This window comes from Polyergus mexicanus, unplaced genomic scaffold (genome assembly GCF_030449975.1).
Source record: "Polyergus mexicanus isolate NDT 795.1 unplaced genomic scaffold, iyPolMexi1.0 SCAF_22, whole genome shotgun sequence".
In the NCBI taxonomy this organism is placed as follows: Eukaryota; Metazoa; Arthropoda; class Insecta; order Hymenoptera; family Formicidae; genus Polyergus; species Polyergus mexicanus.
In genome coordinates, this window is record NW_027223342.1 from 4,550,802 (window position 1) to 4,561,467 (window position 10,666).

Here is a 10,666-nt window from a genome sequence, read left to right on the forward strand (position 1 = left end):
AGAGGGGAAACAAAGACAGTCAAATAGAGAAGAGAAGGAGAGTATAGGTAGAGAAAAGGAAACAAAACAAGAAGCTGAAAAAGGGAAACAAGGATAGATAAGCAGGGGAGAATGGAGAAAGGTGGGATAAAACAATCGCAAGAGAGAAAAGGAAGTGTAGGAGATATATCAGAGTTTTTGAAGAAGAAGAGAGAGAGAGAGGATAAGAACGGAGAGGAGTCTATTTTTAGATCAAGTAAAATCATAGTAAGATCACCAAAAGCAATGGGGGAGAGAAAGGAGGAGGATAGAGAGGGATGGGAGAGGCAATTGAGGGAGGAATTAAGAAAGGACATAATAACAGGGGTAAAATTGCTAGGAGAAGAGATAAGAGAGGATTTAAGAGATCAAAGATGGTTTAGTGGGGCAAGGAGAAGGGATAAAAAAGGAATTGGAAAAGATAAGGGAGGAATTTAGAAAGAGGGAGAGGGAATGGGAGGAAGAGAGAAAGGAAATGAGAGGAAGGATAGAAAATCTGGAAAGGAAATTAGAAAAATGGATAAAGGAAGGGAAAGGAAGAGTAGGAGAGGAGGGCAAGGAGGGAGCAGGGGTAGTAGGAGAAGGTGAATTAGAAACAAAAATAAAGGTAATAGAAAGAAAATTAGAGCGGAAGGAACGAGAGGATAGAAAGAGAAATATAGTAATTAGGAGAGTAGAAGTGGAAAAAGGAGACGTAAGAGGAGGAGTAGAAAAGATCTTGGAAATACTAGGAGTAAATATAAAAATAGAGAGTGTGAAAAGAGTTGGAATAATGACGGAAGGAGAGAGAGGAATGGCGGTGGTGACGTTAGGGAGCATGGAACAGAAAAGACAAGTTATGGAGAATAAGAAAAAGTTGAGGGGAAGAGAGGAAAGGATAGAGGATGATTTAACATGGGAGGAAAGAAAGGTTAGATGGAGGCTCAGGGAGATAGCCAGGAAAGAGGAAGGAGAAGGAAGGAGGGTACGGATAGGTAATGGGGGATTGCAAATAGATGGCAAATGGTGGAAATGGAATGAGGAAGAGGAAGTATTGAAAAGTGAAAGAGGGGAAGTGAAGGGGGAGAGAGTAGGTTATAGGAGAGAGAGACAGGGGGAATAAGGGGGAAGGTAGTTGAGAGGGGATTAGTAATAGAGACAGGGGAGAGGGAGGGGAGGACAAGTGGGAGAGTAATAAGGGGAGGGAAGGAGAGGAGAGGGGAAACAGAGAGACGTGGGGGGGGGCGGTAAGGAGGAGATATGGAAGATGGCTTTCTGGAATGTAGCAGGTTTAAAAAACAAAGATAAGAGTTTTTGGGATAGGATTGGAGAGTGGGATGTCATAGTACTCATGGAGACATGGGTGGTCGAGAAAGGATGGAGGGGAGTAAAAAACAAGTTACAGAAGGGTTTTAAATGGGGGGGGTACGATACGCGAGTAGAAAGAATAAAAAAGGAAGAGCAATGGGAGGAATGATAATGGGGATAAGAAGGGAAAGGGAAATGGAGATAGGAGACATTGAAATGACGGAGGAAGGGATGATAACGGGGACATTGAAAAGAGGAGGGGAGGAATGGAGAATAGTGGGAGTATATGTGAACGAGGACTTAGAGAGGAAGATAGAGGGTTTAAAGAAGTGGATGGAAGAGAGAGAAGAGGAAAGAAGGAGAATAATAATAGGAGGTGACTTTAATGCCAGAACTGGAGAAATGGGAGGAAGGGTAAATTTGGGGGAGGAGGAGGAAATTGGAAAGAATAGGAACTCCAAAGATAAGAAGAGTAATAGGGAAGGGAGGAGATTGGAAGAGGTGCTAGAGGAAACTGGATGGAGTATAATAAATGGGAATATAAAAGGAGATGAAAAAGGAGAATACACGTATACCGGGGGGAGGGGAAACACGGTAATAGATTATGTATTAGGAAATGAAGGGATATGGGAAAAAATAGAAAGATTAGAGATAGGAGAGGACATAGACTCGGATCATCACCCGGTGATTTGCTGGATAAAAGGGGAAGACAGTTGGAAGAAGAAAAGGAAAGGGAGGCAGAAAGGCAGGAGAGGGGTTTGGAATGAGGAGGGGAGAGAGAAATTTAGGAGGGAAATAGGAGAAATAAATATAGGAGGGGAAGAAGAAGGGATGGAAGAGGAGATAGAGAAAATGAATTAAAGGATAAAGAAGGCCTTGGAAGAGAGCGAGAAGGGGGAAGGAAAGGAAAAGAAAAGAAAGGGGGGTGGTGGGATAAGGAGTGTATAGAAAAAAAGAAGGAAGTAAGGCTGAAGTTGAGGAAATGGCGGAGAGGAGAAGAAGAGAGAGGAAGGTATAGAGAGGAAAAGAGAGAATACAAGGAGATGTATGAAAGGAAAAAGAAAGAGGAGGGAGAAAGATTAATAAGGGAAGCAGGAGAGGCGAGAACGGAAAATAAAGTATGGGAGATAGTTAATAGGGAGAGGAGGAAAAGGAAAGGAGTAGAGGAAGGAATACAGATGAAGGAATGGAAGGAGTATTTTATGGGGTTATTAGGAGGAGTAGAAGAAAGAGTTCGGAGAGGAAGAGGGGGAAGGAATAGAAGAGAGATGGAAAGGGAAATAGAGTGGGAAGAAATAAATAGGATTATGAGTAATTTAAGGTTAAACAAAGCTATGGGGTTGGATAATATACCAAATGAAGTATGGAGATACGGGGGAGAAGATATAAGAAAATGGGTATGGGAAACGTGTAACAAGGTATGGAGAGGAGAGGGATGGCCAGAGGGATGGAAGGAAGGGATAATAGCACCGATTGTGAAAAAAGGAGAAGGAGATAAAGTCACGGATTATAGAGGAGTGACGCTTATGTCAACGCTGTATAAAATATACACATCGATTCTGGCAAAAAGGTTAAGAGAGGAAGTAGAAGAGAAAGGTATAATACCAGAGAATCAGACAGGATTTAGAAAGGGAAGAGGGGTGATGGACAATATATATGTATTGAATTCTCTGGCGCAAAGACAGATTAGTAGGGAGGAAAAGAAATTAGTAAGTGTGTTTATAGACTTGAAAGCGGCTTTTGACTCAGTAGACAGGGGAGTGCTGGTAAGAGTCTTAAGGGAAAGAGGGGTTAGAGAGGGACTGATAGAAAGGATAGAAGAGGTGATAGGGGAGACAAAGAGTAGAGTGAGGATAGGAGAGGAAATAAGTGAAGAATTCTGGACGGGTAGAGGAGTGAGACAGGGTTGCCCATTAAGTCCGGTGTTATTTAACATAGTAATAGCAGATATGGAGGAGGAAATTGCCAGGGGAATTTGGGGTGGAGTTAAGTTGGAGAGGGGAAGATATTCTCCATGGCATATGCAGACGATATAGTGCTGTTAGCGGAAGAGGAAGATGAGATGAGGGCAATGTTAGCAAGGACGGAAAGATATATGGACAATAAGAGACTGGAGGTGAACGTATTGAAAACAAAGGTCATGGTATTTAGAAAGGGAGGGGGTAGGAGAAAAAGAGTAAAGTGGATGTGGAAAGGGAAGAAGATAGAGGAGGTTAAAGAAATAAAGTATTTAGGATACGTGTTTCAGGCAAATGGTAGACAGGAAGGGCATGTAAAAGACAGGATAAGGAAGGCGGTGGGAATTATGGGGCAAGTATGGAGTATAGGAAAGAGAAAATTTGGAAAAGATATAGGGAAGAGGATCTGGCTTTTTGATGTATTAGTTTGGACGGTGTTAAGTTATGTAGCGGAGGTATGGGGCTGGAAGGAGAGGGATAGAGTAGAGAAGGTAGAAGAAAGATTCTTAAAGTGGTTACTAGGAGTAGACAGGAGAACACCAGGATACATGGTAAGGGAGGAATTAAAAAGAGATAAACTTAGAAGTAGGGCGGCAAGAAGAGCATGGAATTTCGAAAAAAGACTAGAAGAAGGGAAAGGAGGGGGTTTAGCGAAGGAGTGTTTGGAAGAAATCAAAAAAAGATCAGAAAAGGAGAGAGGAGTGTCGGAATGGGAGAAGGAAAGAGAGAGATATTTCAGTGAAAAAGGGCTAGAGGAATTGGCATGGAATAGAGAGGGAGAGGGAGGGATGATAGAGTATGAGGAAGTGGAAAGGAAAGACAAGGAGTTACAGAGGGAGGAGAGAAAAGAAAGAATAGAGGAGTCGAGGTTTAATAGATGGTACAAGAGAATAAAGAGTGAGGGAATACCAAAGTATTTAAAAAAGGGTTGGTCGGAGAGGAGGTGGGGAAGGGTGACAAGATTTAGGCTAGGTAATGAAATGAGGGAAAGTAGGTATTGGGAAAGTGAAGAGAAAAAAGTATGTAGGGTGTGTAATAAGAGAGAGAGACATGGGAACATGTACGGGAGGGATGCGGGAGAGGAGAAGGAGAGGGGGAGGAAAGCTGGCAAGAGGCGGTGGAAAGAATATTAGGAGAGGAAGGGGAGGGGGAAGAATGGATGAAGGAAGTATTGAGGAGAAGGGAGGATAAGGCAGAGGGGTGGGAAGGGGAGGAAGAGAGGGAGTGAAAGAATGAGAGAGAGTGATTGAGAAAGGAAGGAAAGAGGAGAGAAGGTGAAGTAAAGGACTAAAAACCGGAAGCGGAGGTCCAAAATAGATTAAGAAGGGTTAGGAATTTAGCGTGTGTGTGTGTATAGGCAGGAAGGAAAGATAGAATAAGGATAGCATAAGTCAGTTTAAGTAGTTTAAGTAGTATAAGTTAGATTAAGGAAATGTATGTGATACGCTAAGGGATGTAAATATTTGTAACCCCTTTGGGGAACAATAAAGATATTCTAATTCTAATTCTAATTCTATAAAGATTCTTTTTGCATTCCAATAGTTTTTCATAACTTATCCGGTTACGACGCACATTTTATTATAAAGGAAATAGCTACAGCGTTCGAAGGGAGAATCGAGTTACTTCCGATAACAAAGGAAAAATATATATCGTTTACGAAAAATGTTAAACTTGGCGAAGAGAAATGGAAAAATCATATTAAATTGCGTTTTATCGATTCGTATAAATTTCGTATAAATAAATTATGACGTCACGGGGGAGACGGGAATGACGTCACGGGGGGTATGACGTCACGGGGGGTTTGACGTCACGGGGGTATGACGTCACGGGGGGGGGGAATGACGTCATGGGGATGGGAATAACGTCACGCGGGGGTGACCGCGGCGGAACGGTCGGCGCGGGGTCCGCGGAGAGGGGGAGGAGGACCGCGGCGGAACGGTAGGCGAGGGGTCCGCGGAGTGGGGGAGGGGGACCGCGGTGGAACGGCAGGCGCGGGGTCCGCGGAGTGGGGGAGGGGGACCGCGGCGGAACGGTTGGCGCGGGGTCCGCGGAGAGGGGGAGGGGGACCGCGGCGGAACGGTTGGTGCGGGGGCCGCGGGGAAGAGGGAACGCGAAGGTACGATGCCGCGAGTAGGTGTGACAGAGATAGCGCGAGGCGTCCGCAATGTGTAAGAGAGGGATAGCGCGAGGCGGTGCGAGAGAGAGAGCATACGCGAGGCGGTGCGAGAGAGAGCATATGCGTGGCGGCGCGAGGCGATAACAGGCACGAGGGAGAAGGATAGCGTCCGCATTGGTGTTGGAAAAGGATGACGTTCGCGGGAGAAAGAGATAAAGAGAGATAGCGCGAGGCATGCATGTACCGATGAGAGAGCGCGAGGCATGCATGTAGGAAAAGGAAAGAAGAAAGTGCAGAAATAATTGATACTTTAATTATAATAATAATAATAATAATAAGTTTATTTCATAATTGTGTGTATATTACAATGTGTGTGTGTGTTAAAATAAAAATAAAAATAATAATAATAAAAATAATAATAATAAAAATATATATTGTAACCGTATATTTCTTTTTAAATTATTTAATTAATAATTATTGATTCGGCGGGCGGTTCTCCGATGCCCACGGTACACCTTCGGCGCGTATTTCGAATATCGATCTCGCAATCCACAAAAGTTCCCGAAATCACAAATAAACTAAGTTGGGCGCCAGGTACGGCAGGCCGCACCATTCACGAAAAACGCAACACCAAAAGATAATCGCGCGATCGATAATTAACGCGACGGCAAAATTCCGCGGCTATTCAGTATACCCGAAATGGTAGAGGGGGGGGTTCGGGGAAGACGGGAGAAATCTTGAGAGTCGAGAACACGGGAGCCAAAATGAGCATTCGGTCGGTTAAAACAAAGATAACAATAATATATTTAAAACGAAAGAAACAAGAGTATAGAGCCGTTCGTATGAATAATAGCCTTAGATGACAGTAATTATTTTACAGGAGAATAAGATATATCGTATCCGCGGAGATCGGCACGACCGTGCGCAACAATATCAACTTACCGGGCATCTTACGCGCTTTATCTCGACTTTTCGGCCGCGAGGATTTCCGCCGTACGAGACTTACTGAGGCCGCGACAGCTAAAGAAATCCCTCGAATACGCCGGTAACTACTTTACGCACGCTCGTGAATCCGCTTCGGTATAATAGAAAATACTAGATTGCACGACTCAAATCGGTCCGTTGGTCCGGCTCGCGGTAAGCCGATATACGTCTCAATAACAATGACGGCGACCTTTGCGTGGAAATGCCTAATCTTTAGCTCGAATGACTCGCGGAAACTAATAGCGGGCTCAAAGACACCCGATAGATTTATTGTACAAAGTTTTAGGATTTCGCTTCCTTCTAACTCTAATTTCTTACAATACTCAAAAAACACGCGCTAACAGTACACAGAAACAATACGGAAACTATCGATAACGATTGTGATGTACGAGTCGCGCGGCGCAATACTTTGCGCGAGTCGGAATATCGATCGCGTGAACGCAAAAATCCCGATAATTTACAACATATTATACAGACTAACGCGAAAATAACACTAATGACTGTCGGCGGCGGCGAAGTGAATAGAGGAGCTTATTTTATCTAATTCGGATGAGCGACATGTGCCCGTCGGCCGTGCGACTTAATCTACCAAAAATATTCACCAAATTAATCCACCAAAACGCGTGGCTCGACAACTATTTAGGGCGCAACTCATCCGAATTAATTACCTACAGTTATTCGGCAACAAAATCGGGTCGACGACGCTCGTCCCACCGGTCGGAAGTTCTCGGTGCTTCTCTTAAGCGGTTCGGTATTTCGCTCGCTCCTGGAAAAGCCTGCTTCTTCTCTAAAGGCTCGCCGAACAGTGCCGAGCGAGAGTCCTGCAGGAGACATGTCGGCGCGATAAATCGCTATCGCGCCACTTGTGGCGCTTTCGCGTTACGCAGGGCCGTCCTGCGGTCCTCGCGATCCTTGTTGTCATCACGGCCGTGTTGGTGGATCCTCGCCCCGAAATTTCCTAAATCGGTTGTTGTTTGACTGGCAGATGCGGAATTTCGGCAGCGTCCGAGCGGTTCTCCTTCCTATTTCGAAAAATAGGTCCATGGTGAAGAATCCTCCCGCCGCTCCGTCCTTGGGACTCCCTCGCTTCGCGCGGGTGGAGTGGCCGCCCCTTCGGCCGGTTCCTTCCGGTCCTTCGCTTCTGTACCTGTCCTAGTAATATTAAATTATCGGTAGCGAGGTATATTGGCCACCATGAATGTACTTAATTTTGAAAGACTACGACCTGATGTCTCCTGTGTCCTGGACTCCCGCTCTTGGCCGTCGCTTTTCTCTCTTCCTCTCCTCCCGCCGGATGGGATCCTGCCGCTCGACCTCGTGCCGACAACTAATTCGCGGGCTCATCTCGAGCTTACATTTTCGATTTTTCCAACCGAAAGTCAGATCGCGCTGATCTGACCATCGGGCCGCTCTCTCCCTAAATTAGGAAGACGCAGGCCCCCCAAAAAAACCGCCACCGATCGGGCCATTCGGCCCTTGTGACGGACGTCCCAAAAACGTCACGTCACAATATATATATAGGCGGCGCTTCTTCTGAAACAGAAAAAACATTATATTAATATAAATTTAATTTTTAATATTTAATATTTTTTTTAAATAGATACTTACATTATCCTCCTGGAGCCGCAAGCTCTTCCTCCCAATCCTCCTCCACCTCTTCCTCCAAATTTTCTTCCTTATCCGACACCTCTTCCTCTTCCTCTTCCTCCGGCTCCCAATTCTCCTCTTCTTCATACGGCTCCAAGCCGAAAAGAGGCCGTAAATAAAAAATGTCCTCATACTGCGTTGGGTGCACGTATGCACACTCGCGGGCTTCGCGAGTGTCACCCCACAAGCTTGCGTGCGCCCAACGCAAATTTCCTCTCATCCACCGCATGTATGGGCGGTGGATGACATCAATTTGCACAAACTGAAATATATTATTAATTAATACATATCACATATAATGTCGCATACACGTGCCAAAACACTGAACACTACTTACCAGATTAAGACGAAACATTTTTATTCGTCGTTCTTTAAGTTAAATGTCACTCACTTCTGACTGTCAAACACTTTGTGACGAACATAACGGGATAGACATTGTCTCAAACATTTTATAGTAGGAGATGTATCACTTACGAAGAACGCTTACTCTCAGCTCTTGATAAGAAAACAAAAGTTAGCATGTTTTCACGAGCAAATATCTAAAGCCTTTTAAATATGAATAATATATTATAATATGTAAACCACTATCGAACGGCAATCGAACGGCTTTGAACGACTATCGAACGGCCATTGAACGGCTATCGAACGGCCATTGAACGGCTATCGAACGGCTTTGAACGACCATTGAACGGCTTTTGAACGGCTTTGAACGACTATCGAACGGTCATTGAACGGCTATCGAAAGGCTTTGAACGGCTATCGAACGGCTTTGAACGACTATCGAACGGTTTTGAACGACTACTGAACGGCTATCGAACAGCTATCGAACGGCAATCGAATGACTATAAACGACTATTGAACGGCTAACGAACGACAATTAAACGACAAAACAATTATTTATACACCATTCAAATATTTAAAGTCTATGTGCATGTAGTGAAATGTAACATCCGTAGCCTGATAAGGTGGCTGACGCCGCTATCTAACGTCACGTACTGAAATTTAATACTCGCATACTGGGATATGAAAGAGGAAAAGCGAAGAATAAGAGAGAATAAAATATATTTTAACAATAGTTTATTCTCAATAATGTTTGGGTGAATCTTTATGATGATTCGTCTACCAATTGAATATTTTAAATACATTTTGTAAAGCGCAATTTTTCAAATGTTTTTCACAGCGCATAGTATTAGTAACATCTAGCTTATTTAACGAAGTGATATCTTCATAATCCGCATCCAAGGTCTCAATAATAACGTCGTTTCTCGCATCATCGTCAAGTATATCGACCAACCATTCTCGTTTTTCGCATCCTTTAACGTACACGATAGGAGATGCTCCATCTTCCTCTTCCGTCGCACCCATCACAGCTCTCGTAATCAAACGCCTAGCGAAGCTGTATGGAATGTTTCCATCCTCCCATTGAAGTCCATGGTGATGTCCGATTAGCCATGAAGCTTGACATCTCTCAGATTTTGTAAGCGCACGTCATGGTACGGGACTTGCAAAAAAGTAATGAGAGAGAATAGATCCATTTCTCAATATCGCTACTTCCTTCACGACAAAGTTTCTCCCGATAATGAATCCCTGCAGATCCACAAACGTTGACGCGATCATGCTGATAATATTACCGTACGATTGCAAGAACGATGTACGACTGTTGCCGATCGCCAAAATCTCAATCTTTATATATTTTGACATTGGAGGGGATATTTGCTGATTTAGGTAATTTTACGAACTACGTTGGTCAATGGGCAATATTCGACAACGCGATCGTGTAAGATGAGACAATAGGCGGTAGTATTTGTCGGTATATCCTCCTTGCACTCAAACTCTAATCTCACGTCCACGGTGGAATTTTTGACAGACTCGTTTTGTCGCGAGCAATCGATAACTGCTAGAGGACCGCAATGTAGAAATTTTGAAATGTTTAATAGCACATCATCATTATCACACCCGTAATAAGATTTGCGAAAACGAGAGTACATATCGAACAAGAGGGCGAATCTATTTTTATCGAAATCTAAATTCAAATCATCGTAGGTATAAAATTCCGAGTTTAGATAGAGTTTAACGTTGGTCAATTTGCAGTCGTCGAATGTAGTAATATCTTTTGACACAGCATTTTTTCTACCAGTCTGCAGCGCAAAGATCACGTATCGCGGCTTCTCCAGCTGAGAGGCGGCTTTCACGGTCCACGAATGCTTGGTCGTATTATGCAATAGAGGAAATTCGTATAGATCCCAAGAGCGAAAACTGATATTCAAGTATCGCCCGCTTTCCAACGCGCGCAGCAAGGATAGTTTATTGATCTCGCTCAATATTACATGTGGCATATGCCATTGTATCTTGAATAATTCGATATCAGCTTCAGTCGAAGCATGTCCAAATATGCAATTGTTGTCGTTGCGCGAACGTATCAGAATTAATTCGTGACGAGCGTTGATCACAATTCGCTTATAATCTTCGCAAAAACCCAATAGTATATTTAGCGGCACGCAAAAATTGAAGTAAGATTCAACAGCATTATGTGACATATTCCACGCAGCATTCCCCAAGATTTTACCTTTATCGGTTGTTAGAGAGATATAATTTTTAATCGTGGAAGTTATTCCAACCTTTCTGCTGCGGTCAATCTCCACACCGTCGAGTTCAT